This window comes from Lepidochelys kempii, chromosome 7 (assembly GCF_965140265.1).
Source record: "Lepidochelys kempii isolate rLepKem1 chromosome 7, rLepKem1.hap2, whole genome shotgun sequence".
NCBI lineage: Eukaryota > Metazoa > Chordata > Testudines > Cheloniidae > Lepidochelys > Lepidochelys kempii.
Genome location: NC_133262.1, coordinates 58,887,398 through 58,900,886, shown reverse-complemented (window position 1 = coordinate 58,900,886; position 13,489 = coordinate 58,887,398). Strand labels below are relative to the sequence as shown.

Below are 13,489 nucleotides of genomic sequence, written 5' to 3'. Positions count from 1 at the left end.
GGCAGACAATATTTTCCTAGTATTACTTATCTCTGAGAGTAACTATTGTAACATTCACAGGAATCAGAGTAGCAGCCGTGTTCGTCGGTATTCGCAAAAAGAAAAAAAGAGTACTTGTGGCACCTTAGAGACTAACAAATTTATCTGAGCATAAGCTTTCATGAGCTACAGCTGAATGCATCCGATGAAGTGAGCTGTAGCTCACAAAAGCTTATGCTCAAATAAATTTGTTAGTCTCTAAGGTGCCACAAGTACTCCTTTTCTATTCACAGGAATGTTATGCAATCCATGCAGGAAGGGAGGTGCACTGACAAATGCACTGACAAATGGGAGGGATTGTGTCCACAAGCCACTCTCTCCGCTATGAAAGAGTTTGAGGACTCTCTCTTTGGAAGCATTAGGCTTACCCAAATCCAACACTGCAGGCAGGAAATACATTTTTCATTCAAGCCAGTATGCTTTCCAGGAGATAGAGCTCGGAAGTCCTTGTCTGCATTGCAGCAAGCCATGTGAATATGCACAACAATTCCCCCCCTCCCCACCCCTATAATAATGGGTTCTTCCTACAGTTAAAAATAGTACAGCAATCTTGCTGTTACCTAGGTTAGATCTTGATGAAAAACAAAATTTGCATTTCTCTTCTATCAATTCAAACTGGGAGCAGACCCCTTATAAGCTGCAATACCTAGAAGCATTCAATAATTTGTTTTCCTCCAGTTATCCTGCACTTCTTGACTGAGTCATTATCCCTGACCTCACTGTATTAGACACATTATTCATATTCTGCTCCAAGATTACAGACATGTTTTACTATTTGTAACTGTTCACCAAGAAAACAAAAAATTCAAAGAAAAAATGCTATAATTAATTTCTACCATTCAATTTCCTACCCCTACCCCATCAGCTGAAAAACTTACCTATCTAGCCTAGACAGTATGAAGATCTTAATTTTTTTCACTGTAACAAAAACTTCAGTGTAGAAAATAAATTTGTTTCATGCATGTATATGCAAGAAGAATCTGTAGTTACTGGTATTATTTAAAGAAAAAGCTATGCCTTAAACATTTTAACTGTATTGTATGAGTAGGGCTGCATATACATAAAGGTATTCAAGATCCAACAAGTTTTACATTATATTTTAATACTCATCTATGAAGAAAAAAGATGTTGATTTTTTTGTAGTGTCATGCCATGAAGAGGCATTTTGATTTTAATCTGCACCTGAATTTATTACTGAACAGCTCTCTGGGGGGGGGGTGAGGTGGGCAAGCAATGTGAGAATTTCCCTGGTGAGGGCTATAAAACATCTCTATGGGAATATAGTACCTTTACAAAAATAAAAAAAAACAAACTATGGGTTGATGCAGAGCTGGGGGAGGAAGGGAAAAAAGGTTATAAGCCCCTATCTTCAGAACATCTTTTGTGCTATGCTGTAAATTTTATGTTTTAAAATGAAAGACTTTAGGCTCAAAGAAAGTAGAAATCTGTTTCCTTCTAAACTGCGGCAGGTAGCCACATCCAGGGATTTGTTATAAATGAGATGTAGTCCACGTTGCCGATTTTATCTTCTATATTTCACAAATATTTTTAGAGCACCACAGATTGGTACAGAACTATAAGACATGATCCATGATGCAGAAAACCTGCAGTTTACTAGTCAACACATGGAACAACAGCTCAAGTGAGGTCTACTCTGCACTAAAAGTTTTGCTGGAATAACTATTCTATGTCAGCTATGAACATGGAGTGCAGGAGGAAAGGAACCGCACCCCTGATACAGCTCATAGCTGTGCTGGCAAAAAGCCCCAGCGTACATGTAGTTATAACAGCAAAAAAGTGCGTTTGCCAGTATAGCTTATTTTATTTGTGAATATGCTCGCCCCCTGGCAAAAGATCAATGCCCTCAATACCTTCCTAATCCTCCACATCTCCTTCATCCTCAGGGGATCAGCTGCGGCCAAGGTCCCCCTGAACAAGGCTGACAGCACCATCAGGCAGCTGGTGAGGAAATGGCTCTACCTTCCCCAGAGGGCCAGTACTGACATTTGTATTTCACACAGGCGGGGACCACGTGCCTTGGATGGGAGACCTGTGCAGAGACGGAGTGATCACTCAGGTCTTCTGCCTCCTGACATGCCCGGGCCCGATGGAGAGGAGCATCGCGGATGAAGCCATATGGGATGTGGTCAGGAAACGCATCGCTAGGGCCCCCTCCGAGCAGGACGTCGCCACTTACCTGAGTAGCTTCCTGGAGGCCGAATTCGGGAGAGAAGGGGAGACCTCTCCTCTCTTTGGTGCTGCACCCGCAATGCCTCGGGATGTCTAGGAAAGAGGATAAGCTTTCACTGGAAGTAGTGCGAGGAGCGCCAAGAGCACTTAGGCTGCGCATAAAGACCTCGGACCACACCATCATCACCCCGACCGCCAGAACAATGCTGGAAAGAACCCTGAAAGATGCCATCCATTGCCACTATACTGAAAATCTCAAGCGGAAACCGGACCAGGGCAAAGTGTTCAAGGTGACCAGCCAGTGGGATGGCAGCAACCACTTCTTCCCTGGGGGCAGCTTCACCAGGCCCAGCTCAACTGCATTCCCCTCAACAGAGACATCCGCCATGGAAACCGGGACAAGCCCTGCAAGAAGTGCGGCTACCCCAACAAGACCCTGCCCCACGTCCTGTGTGGTTGTAAGCACCACTCCGGAGCCTAGCGACTCTGCCACACCACCATCCAGAACCAGCTGGTGAAAGCCATCCCACCATCCCTGGGAAAAATCACCGTCAACTCCGCCATCCCGGGAATGGATAGCTAACGGCAACCCGACACTGTCGTGACCAATGCAGAAAAAAACCACCACCTCATGGTGGACATCACAGTGCCATTTGAAAACAGGTCCCTGGCCTTCCATGAGCCCCGAGCTCGGAAGGTGTTGAAATACACCCCGCTGGCCGACACCCTCAGAGCCCAGGGCTATGAGGTCCAGATCCATGCCCTGGTTGTGGAAGCCCTGGGTGCGTGGGACCCCCCCACAACAAGCTGGTGCTGAGAGTGTGTGGAGTCAGTCGGCACTATGCCCGCCCGGCTCATGAGACAGCTCATGGTGTCCGACACCATCAGGTGGTCCAGAGACTTCTGCACAGAGCACATCATGGGACACCATCAGTACTAGGACAAGTAAACAAGTCCGCTAGTCAGGGAAATAACCCACTTCCTCCCCTGACAAACCAAGGGACACACCCCACCCATGTATCTATTCGCTATAACAATACTGACTTAGACTCTAAATACATTCTATGGGTGGCTTACCCGAGATCACTTATTCACTGACACGTTAAAAACTCCCGCACCCCAATCTGGGTCTATGCTGGTTATGGGCTATGTATGTATCTTGTGAACCTTGTAACTGATTGTGTAAATTTTATTTTAAACATTAGCTTTAATAAAAATTTTAAATATATTCAAGCATTGCAATGGGAAGCTCATGTTTAGTGGTTTCTAACATGACCCTTTAAGTCCTTTTCATAGTTACTGCTTTCCAGTATACAGTCCCCTGTTCTGTACATGTAACATACATTCTTTAGTTCTAGATTACAACCTTGCATTTGGCTGTATTAAAGTGCACACTGTCTAAATGAGCCCAGATTGGTCTGCACAACTGGTGAAGTGGTAAATATGACAGGTCAATTTGTGAGTCCTCTGCAAACTTTACCAGTGATAATTTTATAAATTTCTTCCAGATATTGATCAAGATATTTAACAGCATTGGTGCAAGAAAAGATGCCTGTAGGACCCCATCAGAAGCTGCCACTGGTTGATTCCCCATTTAGAGTTACTTTGAGGTCTACCAGTTAACCAGTTTTTAATCTATTCAGTACATACTACATTAATTTTGAATAGTGCTAGTGTCTTTTTTTTTTTAAATCAGAACTTCACTTGTTTAGATTTAAAATAAAGAGGTGCCTATCCAAGTCTTTAGGCACCTTAACATCACTGACCCAATACAATCCCAGCAGAATGAGTTATTTCAACAGGAACTCAAACACCTACAGAAACTCCTTTCCACCCCTTCATTGTTACGGGAAACATGCCTTCACCCTCTCCAAAACCCTAACCAAGTTTTGAAGCATGCCCAAAAGTCACCAAATCTAGGCTTTTTCAGACCAGGGGAGAGAGCAAGTGTGCCAGAGAGTCTCAAGGAATGTCCTGCAAGCCTCCACATTTCTTTTACAATGAGGGGGATTCAGGTCAGCCACCCAGATGACCATAGCTGTGGCAGTATGGCACAGGGAAAGAGGTAATTCCTCGTGCAGGCCAGCCCCAGGTCATTTAGGACTCTGTGACGTAATAAACACTTTAAATTCTACCCAGAGACTGACGGGCAGCCAGTGCAGATCCCAGCACACTGGGTCACATGCGCCCAGAAAGATGCCCTGCTCAATAAGTGGGCTGGCTGCATTCTGTACCATTTGCAGGCTCCGAATGATTTTTAGGTGCATCCCATCTAGAACATATTGCAATAGTCTAATATTGAGGTAACAAAGACATGGATAAGAGTGGCAAGGTCCGCACCCAAAAGGAAAGGTTACGATCTCCCAGCCAGATGCAAATAGTAAAAAAAATGATGATTGGGCCACTGCTGTACTATGACCGGTTTGGGGTTTAGAAACACCTCTACGTTGTGAACCCTGTTAACTAATGTCTGATATTAGTCATCCCTTCAGCTGCTTCCCAACACACCATCATCGTCTCGGTCTTGTTTGGGGTTGAGCTTCTTGTTTGATACTAAGTCAAACATCTTACAGAAGTTTAAGTATTATGTCAACCAAATCTGTAATCTCATGAAAAAGTATCAAATCTGACAAGACCTAGCTGCCATAAAACCATTTTGACAGGCAACAGTTACATTGCCGTCCTTTACTGACTGTACCACGTCAGGCTTTTCATCATTTACGTCAGTCTAACTGGCCTACACAGTTACCAGAGTCTTAATATATTTAAAGGGCAAATGTGAATAAAATAATTTTTTTCAACTCCTCTGAAAATTTCTCAGCGTTCCAAGAGTTGTTAAAAACCAACATCAATGGCTCTGAGAGCTCCTCTGCCAATTATTTTAAGACTCTTGGTAGTAAGTCATCACCTCCTGCAGATTTGAGAGTGTGTTACTCTAAGTAATTGCCATTTAACAGCATCCCTACTTCCTGTCAAAATGGAAAGCATTTAGTTATCACTGTAAAATCTGAATACATCATCCTGCTTCTTTCCAAATACTGAACAGGAATATTCACTGAACACTTCTCAATTGTTACTGACAATTTTACAGTCCTCATCGAATAACTGAACTATACTATGGCACTCAGGGACATAGGGAGGAGTAGGAGAAGAGACAGAGTGGTAAGCTAGAGTAAGTTTACAAAGGGCCTCTGCAGTGAAAACAAGGAATTTGATGTTGTAGGGAACATGCACAAGGCACGGGAAGGCAGAAAGAGGGTCAGCACTGCAGGACAAAACAACTAAAAGAACATCTGCTGGCTAGGGGAGGAGCTGGAGAAGAAGTCATCAAGGCATGATTTTAGCAGCAGACTTACAAAAGTCTGGATGTAAGGAGAGAAGAGGGGAGCATAAAGATGGCAACAGATTTAAAACCAGAGAAGACGGGAAAGCTGTCAACGAGGACAGGGACTGAGGGACACAGAAGCACTCAGTATTCGACTAAGTTGATGGTTGCCATTACAGAGGAAGGGTGATCCCGTGGTTAATGCAATAAATAAGGACTTGGGAGACCTGGATTCTATCCCCTGCTCACACAGGAAATCTGAAGCAGATGTTACCCTGGGCAAGTCATTTAGCTTCTCTGTACAATAGGGATCGTTACACTCCTCATCCCCTACCTCACAGGGGTACTGAGAGAACAAACATTAAAAGATTGTGAGGCACTATGATGATAGGGGAGAGTGCATATAAGTATTTAAGATAGATAGTGGCAAATGCAGAAAAACAGTTGGAGACATGAAATTGGTGAGAGCAACAGATCTGGGAGTAAGCCACACGAGTGGTAGTTGGAACTGCAGAAGCAACTGAGGTAGCCTACAAGGAAGAAGAGGAGGAGACCAAAGGCAGGACCCTGAGGGTCATCAACAGATGTAATGATACGTGTGGTGGGCCTGGAAGATGAGAAGCCTTTACAAAAGATGTGTATGGAACAATCAAGCAAGTTAGGAGGAGAACTAGCAGATGTCTACCACCCTCACCCATTGAAAGGATAGTGGCCACCACCTATCCTTACCCCTTTCTACAGGCCCAAATTGAAAAAAGTATAAATGAATAAAGAAAAGGAGTACTAGTAGCACCTTAGAGACTAACCAATTTATTTGAGCATTGGTTAGTCTCTGAGGTGCCACAAGTACTCCTTTTCTTTTTGCGAATACAGACTAACACGGCTGCTACTCTGAAACCTTTATAAATGAATAAGTGTGCCATGTACTGTGCTCTTTAAAGAAATAAAAGAACAAATTCAGGCTCTGGCAGAATTCAGGAAAGATTGAACTTCTGAGCCAAGACTGGTCTAACGAGGATACCTTGCAGCTGCCTAAGGGGATCAAATACTGAAGGTGGGCGCAAGAACATTGTTATTAGTTAAGTGTCCATGTATCTGTAATGTTGTACTCCATAATACTTTATGGGATATGACATAATTGGAATATGTTTTATGCTACATGTGCATGTAACATCTCTGTAAAGGTTATGGTCTACTGAATCTATTCATCCTATTTGTATACATATAATCATTTTTGTATTTGAAGTTATGAATATTGGCTGTATACTTGTCTGATTCTAAGTAGGTTTTAGTGAAGCAGTTGGTCAGCTTCCTGAGAAAAGACTATTCTCCGTAAGTGCCCAATCAAGAAGCCCTTAAGCCAACAATGAACTGGGAGACGCCAATCCACATCTGAGCTTTCCCAGGAATGTGGCTTGGCTGGTAAGGAACTCAGTCATGCATGGACATGTAACTTGCCCAGGTGACTCCAAAACTCCATTTTGTGGCTGGACTTTGCATAGGTGAGAGGAGGGGGTCTCCACTCACAAGAGAAAGTCTATTTAAACCCCTGGGAGACTCCCTCCATTTGGTCTTCAGCTGGATAAGAAAGAAAGAGCTTCTCCACCCCCAAGTATACCTGAAAGAAACTGGAACAAAGGACAGTAACTACAGGAGGTGTGAGTGATTGCTGGGACCCAGAAGTCACCTACTACAGACACGCCTAACAAAGAAAATAACAGAACGCCACTAGCCGTCACCTTCAGCCCCCAACTAAAACCCCTCCAACGCATTATTAAGGATCTACAATCTATCCTGAAGGATGACCCAACACTCTCACAAATCTTGGGAGACAGGCCAGTCCTTTCCTACAGACAGCCCCCCAACCTGAAGCAAATACTCACCAGCAACCACATACCACACAACAGAACCACTAACCCAGGAACCTATCCTTGCAACAAAGCCCGTTGCCAAATGTGCCCACATATCTATTCGGGGACACCATCACAGGGCCTAATAACATCAGCCACACTATCAGAGGCTCGTTCACCTGCACAACCACCAATATGATATATGCCATCATGTGCCAGCAATGCCCCTCTGCCATGTACATTGGTCAAACTGGACAGTCTCTACGTAAAAGAATAAATGGACACAAATCAGATGTCAAGAATTATAACATTCATAAACCAGCCGGAGAACACTTCAATCTCTCTGGTCACGCGATTACAGACATGAGAGTTGCGATATTACAACAACAAAAAAACTTCAAATCCAGACTCCAGCGAGAGACTGCTGAATTGGAATTCATTTGCAAATTGGATACAATTAATTTAGGCTTGAATAGAAACTGGGAGTGGCTAAGTCATTATGCAAGGTAACCTATTTCCCCTTGTTTTTTCCTACCCCCCCTCCCCTCCTCAGACGTTCTGGTTAAACCCTGGATTTGTGCTGGAAATGGCCCACCTTGATTATCATACACATTGTAAGGAGAGTGGTCACTTTAGATAAGCTATTACCAGCAGGAGAGCGGGGTGGGGGGAGGTATTTTTTCATGCTTTGTGTGTAGAAAAAGATCTTCTACACTTTCCATAGTATGCATCCGATGAAGTGAGCTGTAGCTCACGAAAGCTTATGCTCAAATAAATTGGTTAGTCTCTAAGGTGCCACAAGTACTCCTTTTCTTTTTGTAAAAGGAAGCTTACTGGGTGAGGATTTTATCTGTATTCAGTTTTATTACTTTAAGACTTAGACTTGTGTGTTTTATTTTATTTTACTTGGTAATTCACTTTGTTCTGTCTGTTACTACTTGGAACCACTTAAAACCTACATTCTGTATTTAATAAAATCACTTTTTACTTATTAATTAACCCAGAGTATGTATTAATACCTGGGGGGGGGGGAAGGTGGCAAATAGCTGTCCATCTCTCTCTGTCAGTGTTACAGAGAGCAAACAATTTATGAGGTTACCCTGTATAAGCTTTATACAGGGTAAAACCGATTTATTTAGGGTTTGGACCCCATTGGGAGTTGGGCTTCTGAGTGTTAAAGGCAGGAACACTTCTTAAGTTGCTTTCAATCAAGCCTGCAGCTTTTGGGGCACGTGGTTCAGATCCTGGGTCTATGTTGGAACAGACTGGCATATCTGACTCAGCAAGACAGGGTGCTGGAGTCCTAAGTTGGCACGGAAAGCAGGGGCAGAAGTAGTCTTGGGACATCAGTCGGCAGCTCCCAAGGGAGTTTCTGTGATCCAACCCGTCACAGCGTCACAAGACATGGGCGCTACCCAGAAGAGTTTATATTGCAAGGACATATCTATATGGCATGTCAGTGAGCAGCAAGCTGGGGTGTAAATCTACAGCGCTCTAGCATGCCACACGCTAATTGCCCATGTGGACCCTGCTGCTGAATACTGAAAGTCCCCTAGTGTGCTTAGACCTACAGTTGTAGTTTAACACAAAATGACTTTTCCAGCCAATAATGTGGAGGAAGCATCTGACAACACCGCAGTGCACGAATCGGCTCTTTTGCTCCAACAATACCAGCTTCCCCTTTGGCTTTCTCCCACTCCCATCTTTGAGCCTTCATCATGCTACTATTCCTCTCCATGCCCAAATATAGGAGGGCCAAGATTATAAAAGTGGCTGTCTAAAGTTAGGCAGCCAACTTAATTTGACCAGATTTTCAGAAGTGCTATGAACCCACAGCTCCCACTGATCAGTCACATAGGCACATCAGGAAAGCATTCAGACAGCTAATTACTGTGCCTTCAAGGAGACCAGTTACAAACTGAACACTTTACTATTACAAATACCACCATGCAAATACAACCAAAGTTACTAGACTAGGCTTCATTATCTTTCCCCACACTCATCTCTAATGTTGCATTTAGATTTCAGAAATTAACAAAAATATTCCCATCAGTGCTAGTGCCACTCTAACAACCATATCATTAGCTTTACTTTCAGGAAATCTGACAAACTCAGCAGTAAAAATACTTCCAGCCACAAGAAGCCTGTCTTTACCAGGGCTCCCACTGGTTTAGCTGAAATGGCAAGAGTTTTAGTGGGAATTTTTTGGGTAAATTTCCCCACCACAGGAAATGCTTAGAGTTGCATTTCCAATGAAATCGCAGCAGGTTCATATATTCCACAGATGGAATCCAGTTTGAGAAACATGCTGTCACTAAAACATCGCAGCACTTAAGTTCAGTTCCATACTAACATTCAATGAGCTGAAATAGCTGTCACTAAAACATCGCAGCACCATTCAGTGGAAACACTTCTGCAACCTGCACACTTAAGTCTCTTTTACAGTGAATTTTATTTATATTGACAGGTTTCAGAGTAACAGCCGTGTTAGTCTGTATTCGCAAAAAGAAAAGGAGTACTTGTGGCACCTTAGAGACTAACCAATTTATTGGAGCATAAGCTTTTGTGAGCTACAGCTCACTTCCTCAGATGCATATCGTGGAAACTGCAGCAGACTTTATATATACACAGAGAATATGAAACAATACCTCCTCCCACCCCACTGTCCTGCTGGTAATAGCTTATCTAAAGTGATCAACAGGTGGGCCATTTCCAGCACAAATCCAGGTTTTCTCACCGTCCACCCCCCCACACAAATTCACTCTCCTGCTGGTGATAGCCCATCCAAAGTGACAACTCTTTACACAATGTGCATGACAATCAAGTTGGGCTATTTCCTGTACAAATCCAGATTTTCTCACTTCCCCCCCACCCCCATACACACACAAACTCACTCTCCTGCTGGTAATAGCTCATCCAAACTGACCACTCTTCAAGTTTAAATCCAAGTTAAACCAGAACATCTGGGGGGGGGGGTAGGAAAAAACAAGAGGAAACAGGCTACCTTGCATAATGACTTAGCCACTCCCAGTCTCTATTTAAGCCTAAATTAATAGTATCCAATTTGCAAATGAATTCCAATTCAGCAGTTTCTCGCTGGAGTCTGGATTTGAAGTTTTTTTGTTTTAAGATAGCGACCTTCATGTCTGTGATTGCGTGACCAGAGAGATTGAAGTGTTCTCCGACTGGTTTATGAATGTTATAATTCTTGACATCTGATTTGTGTCCATTTATTCTTTTACGTAGAGACTGTCCAGTTTGACCAATGTACATGGCAGAGGGGCATTGCTGGCACATGATGGCATATATCACATTGGTGGATGTGCAGGTGAACCAGCCTCTGATAGTGTGGCTGATAGCAGGATTGTCTGGCTATGTAGACTCCCTCCTCAGGCCCTACGCTACCAGCACTCCCAGCTACCTTCGAGACACCACTGACTTCCTGAGGAAACTTCAATCCATCTTTCCTGAGGAAACTTCAATCCATCTGGTGATCTTCCTGATAACACCATCCTGGCCACTATGGATGTAGAAGCCCTCTACACCAACATTCCACACAAAGATGGACTACAAGCCGTCAAGAACACTATCCCCGATAATGTCACGGCTAACCTGGTAGCTGAACTTTGTGACTTTGTCCTTACCCATAACTACTTCACATTTGGGGACAATGTATACCTTCAGATCAGCGGCACTGCTATGGGTACCCGCATGGCCCCACAGTATGCCAACATTTTTATGGCTGACTTAGAACAACGCTTCCTCAGCTCTCGTCCCCTAAAACCCCTACTCTACTTGCGCTATATTGATGACATCTTCATCATCTGGACCCATGGAAAAGAAGCCCTTGAGGAATTCCACCATGATTTCAACAATTTCCATCCCACCACCAACCTCAGCCTGGTCCAGTCCACACAAGAGATCCACTTCCTGGACACTACAGTGCTAATAAACAATGGTCACATAAACACCACCCTATACCGGAAACCTACTGACCGCTATTCCTACCTGCATGCCTCCAGCTTTCACCCTGACCACACCACACGATCCATCGTCTACAGCCAAGCTCTGCGATACAACCGCATTTGCTCCAACCCCTCAGACAGAGACAAACACCTACAAGATCTCTGTCAAGCTTTCTTACAACTACAATACCCACCTGCAGAAGTAAAGAAACAGATTGATAGAGCCAGAAGAGTACCCAGAAGTCACCTACTACAGGACAGACCTAACAAAGAAAATAACAGAACGCCACTAGCCGTCACCTTCAGCCCCCAACTAAAACCCCTCCAACGCATTATTAAGGATCTACAACCTATCCTAAAGGATGACCCAACACTCTCACAAATCTTTGGAGACAGGCCAGTCCTTGCCTACAGACAGCCCTGCAACCTGAAGCAAATACTCACCAACAACCACATACCACACAACAGAACCACTAACCCAGGAACTTATCCTTGCAACAAAGCCCGTTGCCAATTGTGCCCACATATCTATTCAGGGGACACCATCACAGGGCCTAATAACATCAGCCACACTATCAGAGGCTGGTTCACCTGCACATCCACCAATGTGATATATGCCATCATGTGCCAGCAATGCCCCTCTGCCATGTACATTGGTCAAACTGGACAGTCTCTACGTAAAAGAATAAATGGACACAAATCAGATGTCAAGAATTATAACATTCATAAACCAGTCGGAGAACACTTCAATCTCTCTGGTCACGCAATCACAGACATGAAGGTCGCTATCTTAAAACAAAAAAACTTCAAATCCAGACTCCAGCGAGAAACTGCTGAATTGGAATTCATTTGCAAATTGGATACTATTAATTTAGGCTTAAATAGAGACTGGGAGTGGCTAAGTCATTATGCAAGGTAGCCTGTTTCCTCTTGTTTTTTCCTACTCCCCACCCCCAGATGTTCTGGTTTAACTTGGATTTAAACTTGAAGAGTGGTCAGTTTGGATGAGCTATTACCAGCAGGAGAGTGAGTTTGTGTGTGTATGGGGGTGGGGGGGATGTGAGAAAACCTGGATTTGTGCAGGAAATAGCCCAACTTGATTGTCATGCACATTGTGTAAAGAGTTGTCACTTTGGATGGGCTATCACCAGCAGGAGAGTGAATTTGTGCGGGGGGGTGGACGGTGAGAAAACCTGGATTTGTGCTGGAAATGGCCCACCTGATGATCACTTTAGATAAGCTATTACCAGCAGGACAGTGGGGTGGGAGGAGGTATTGTTTCATATTCTCTGTGTATATATAAAGTCTGCTGCAGTTTCCACGATATGCATCTGAGGAAGTGAGCTGTAGCTCACGAAAGCTTATGCTCTAATAAATTGGTTAGTCTCTAAGGTGCCACAAGTACTCCTTTTCTTTTATTTATATTGAACATTAACTTCCTCTCATAATATGTTGTAGTCACTTTCTGCATCCATTCCACACACATAACAAAAAAGAAATGGTATATATCATCGGGTACTATTAGGGTTAGTTGTAAGAAAATAAACTTAGGTAGCCTGAGATGAGATACAAAATAAGCAGTTGGAAAGACAGGCAGGCATCTTGAAGAGGAAGCTATGTTGAGTAGACATTCAGTTATCAGATTTCATGTCCACTAATCAAGTCTCACCCCAGGGATGAGCATGGAGAGGTGTAGTCAGAGAACAAGAACTAGGTAGGTGGCAGAGCTCTTGCTCTTTGGGGCAGGGAGGGACCATCTCTTTATAGTGTGTTTGTACAGAGTCCACCACAGTGGGACTCCTGGTCTATAATTGGAGCCCCTAGGAGCTACCACAATACCACTGAATGACAGCAGCAAGAATATTTGTGCTGGAAAAGTCATTCCCATAGAAGTTAGGAAACTTAGAAGGGCAGAAAACAATCAGCTTTTTAAAACAGAACTTTGGGGAGTGGGGAGAGAGAAGGAAGAGAAGAGATGATCAGAACAGATGAAGAGGCATAATTGAAAAGGTCATTTTAGAAACTGTATGCAGTTTTTAAATAAGCTACTGAGATATCAATGCATCATTTTTCTAACTAATTCTGACTGGCCAGCAGCTACTACCGGAAAAAAAATCATC

At 43.6% G+C, this 13,489-nt stretch overlaps 1 protein-coding gene across 14 annotated transcripts in view; it reads right to left on the bottom strand.

The window, feature by feature from the left end:
- MAPK8 (mitogen-activated protein kinase 8) overlaps positions 1-13,489 on the bottom strand; it is a 125,209-nt gene that overhangs the window by 73,560 nt on the left and 38,160 nt on the right. For 12 of the 14 annotated variants that reach the window (XM_073353041.1, XM_073353043.1, XM_073353038.1 and 9 more), the window contains exon 2: positions 2,237-2,322. The exons of 1 other annotated variant lie outside the window; for it this stretch is intronic. The gene's annotated coding sequence lies outside the window, so the exon portion shown is untranslated. One more of the 14 variants, XM_073353039.1, reaches the window with a different exon arrangement.